The sequence below is a fragment of the Oryzias latipes genome, chromosome 17 (genome assembly GCF_002234675.1).
Source record: "Oryzias latipes chromosome 17, ASM223467v1".
In the NCBI taxonomy this organism is placed as follows: Eukaryota; Metazoa; Chordata; class Actinopteri; order Beloniformes; family Adrianichthyidae; genus Oryzias; species Oryzias latipes.
This window is the reverse complement of record NC_019875.2, coordinates 55,276-58,850: the sequence shown is the minus strand read 5'-3', so window position 1 is coordinate 58,850 and position 3,575 is coordinate 55,276. Positions and strand designations below refer to the sequence as shown.

Below are 3,575 nucleotides of genomic sequence, written 5' to 3'. Positions count from 1 at the left end.
ATTTTCATCGTCACTAAGTGGATTTCTTTTTGCTATATTCTGCGTTGTGGAGACCGAAATTGAAGGAAAATGTGAAAAGCTATCATTACTATTGTCATTATTTAGTTTTTCCATACCGTTCCACCATGAGCTAGTTTAAGGACGGCATTATTTGACCAGCAAACAGCACCGCACTTCTGTTTCAGTCAGCTGTCAATCATTCTCCGTGCGCGTCTCGTGCACAGAATGCGTTTGGTGTGTCCAGTTTACATAGATCTTTGGTTTCAATCAGAGCTTTGTTTTCATTCTATGATGCTGAACATATTTTTATTTTAGCTTTGAGAGTTTAATGGAGTGAAAATATTCATGTCCTTTTGGAACAAGTGTATAATGTGTAGTAAAAAGTTTACAGCCTTATAATAATGTCTGTAATCCTACTTCACATATTCCTCCCATTTGTGATAAATTCATATGGGAATCCTTTATGGGTGGGGGGGATTATCTACGCCCGATCTGCTAGTTTAGTTTTGCAGTTTCCATTTCAAAATTCGCGGGTTCTCATAAGCGTGGTTTGAATCCTGTGGGGGGAGGAGGTGTCTAATGTTCTTTCTGGTCTAATTTCTTCAGAATATTTTTGCAGCTATTGATTTCAAACCAATGCATGTTTAGTGATTAAAATGATACAACAAAGCTGTGGAAGTCTCACTTTCTCTATATATTTGAAATTTAACTAATAAACCTCTGTCCTGATTACAGAGCTCATCACACAACACTTCCAACTGCTCCTCCCTGATCATGCTGGGGTCCATGCTCCAGTCTTCACCGAGTCAGGTGGGTCACCATGCATTTACTATATATTATTGGAATTATTGTCTCCTGGATTGTCATCGAATCGGGAGGTAATCAAGATTGCCAGCCCTACTCTTTACACGCACCTTTTATGCAGAGAGATACATACATAATAAATAATCAAATTGATGGTTGATCAGTTATCCCACTACCTCTGTTAACATGACACTAAGGATATAATGATTTTGTTAACACAGTAACTATAACATTTATTGATGAGCCAAGGGTAAGAATTGTATTTTTCCAAAGTTTTCATGTGAATTTAAAATTTTTTGACTCTTTGTATTTCAGACTGCTGAACTTCTCGCCAATATAAGCAAGTTCAGGGGTTTATTCAAAGTACAGGTGAGTTGTGTAATCTAGACGCTTTAACTAAACTTCAAATGTGAACTGTGCACACAAATATCTTCTGTGTTCTTTAGAATGAAGACCATGCAGCAATCCAGGAGGCAATCGAGGACACCACGGTGGGAACTGGCAGTGGTGAGGAAGAGGACATTCTCGTGGTCCACATCTCCCAGGCTGTGGTGGTCGACCCACCAAGTGTCTGAGTGGCAGTTGCCAAGGCTTTTTTGGCCTTATTTACAGCACAAATCTGATAACCATCCTCATCTCAGAAACACCTTGTCATGGGGCCCGTGGCTTTGCTCCTGCTATGATCTCCTGGAGGCCCTTCCCTTCTTGAGCTCTCCCGCTGGTCACAGGTGTTCTGTATTATGTTGATTGGTTTGTCTATTTATGCAGTGTCTGATCTTGTTTCTGTGTCGGAGCGTCTTCGTTCTACGCTCTGGTGTTATGGTTCTCTGGCATTAAAGCCCCTTCGAGTGAACTATTGGATTTGGGTTGTTCTTCCTGCTCTTGGGTTCTCTCCCTTGGACAGTCCGTCACACACCTTTGAGGTAATCAAAAAAAAACTGTATTAGAGTTGTAAGGCAAAGTGGTGTCTAAGGTTTCAGGCTTAAAGATCCGACTCTTTGAATAAAATGACATTTAAATAGTTTAACTTTTTCCTTAGAAGGGATTCCAGCTGTTTGCTTTGGCTCTGTTATCTTCTGTTTAATAAAAATAGCAAGCCCAATTTATTTTGATTTGTCATTTTTTGCTACACTGTAAACATATTTTTCAAGTTTAGATAATAAAAAAGTTAAGTCTGAAATTTGTGTTCAGTGTCATATGTTCATTGGATTGTCATAATGCACAAGAAAGTATTTGCTTTAAATAATAATCTGCAATTGCAATTTTATTTTTCAATTTAAATGTTTTTAAAATAATTTATAAATTAAATGAACTATGTAGGTAATTTCAAACAAATAATAGTGTTTTAAATGTTTGAAAAAATTATGGTAAATGACATAATAAAATCTTGTTTGTTTATGTAAAATTATTAGGTGCAGAAACAAAGAAGCATTCATTACGGTAGAACATGATTTTATTATGTGCAATAATTATATTGGTTCAACATGATTTTTTTGCGCGCAACCGATGTCCATGATTTTTTTATGTCAATCCAACAGGTCTTTTTTTTCAGTGCACCGAAACCCCTCCCTCTGCAACCTGACTCACCGCTTCCTCCACCTGACCGTCTCCACTCACCACGTTCCCATCAGACTCGCCCACCGGCTCAGGCCCGTCCTCCACGGGTTCAGGACAGGCTGCCAATTCCTCAGGAGGACGCTCAACCAAAGCGGCGCTTCGCGGCGCGGGTGCGGGGCGATCAGCGCGCAACCCACGCTGACCATCACTCGCCCCACCCGCCGCCGCCGCGGCCACGCCCCCCGAGGCAGAAACGGCGCGGCGTGGACAGGCCTTCACCAAATGCCCCTCATCGCCGCAACCAAAGCATTTAAAAGAGGCAGAAGTAGCAAAAAGCACATATTCATAATCATCCACACGCACCTTAAACACAGAATTCAAGTCCTCCTCCTTCTTGTGGAGGATCATGAACACATGTCTGCGGTGAGACACGACGTGTTTCAGCAGGGGGGACTTACATCCTGACATAACTTTACGCACAGGTGACACCACCTTCCCGTGTTTGGACAGTTCTCGCACCAGAAACTCGTCACTAATGAACGGAGGGACGTTAGACAGCGTGATCTTGGTCGCCGGCTGAGAGAGCGGCGTGACGGTGTCAAACACGCCATTGATGGAAATGCCCTTCTCAACCAGCGTGTTCACCTGCTCCACCCTCTCCACAAACAAAACAACGGCTCCATTCATGCGAGCAGCAGATTTAATCGAAGCGTGCCCGATAACTTCCCCCACGGCCAGAGCCACATCCTCCACGGTGTGCAGGGAGCCGGCACCTGTTTTAACGCCGTGTTTCCTGGTAAGTGAAGTGAGGGCCATGGCGTCCAGAACCCCACCAGCTCCACACCCACCACCGGATAAAACCCACAAAACACCCAAAAAACAAACAAAATAAATGAACTAATAATACACCTAAACCATCAACAACCAAACACCAAAGTGAAAGAGTAAAGAAAAGAAGAACAGAAAAGGCAAATAAATCAATCACTCCTGAGCTCCTTCAATCACCCTCCTCCCACAAGAAGAAGAAGAAGAAGAGTTTTTTGAGTTTTAAAACGTCAGTTTATTCAAGGATCACAGACAAGAAAAAACACCAATCACTCACATAAAAAAGGAGCAAAACAAAGTTCACCATTTGACACACGACATAGAACATCAGCAAAGCACCAGATTTTTTCAAAACAAGACAAACGATTCGACAGTCTGAAAAAGGAGAA

The 3,575-nt window shown here is 42.0% G+C and overlaps 1 long non-coding RNA gene across 1 annotated transcript; it reads left to right on the top strand.

The window, feature by feature from the left end:
* Nucleotides 1-809: 809 nt before the first annotated feature.
* Nucleotides 810-1,657, top strand: LOC111949068. Its single transcript, XR_002875095.1, has 2 exons — nucleotides 810-1,173; nucleotides 1,251-1,657. It is a non-coding gene; the product is annotated as an uncharacterized LOC111949068 (long non-coding RNA).
* Nucleotides 1,658-3,575: the final 1,918 nt, after the last annotated feature.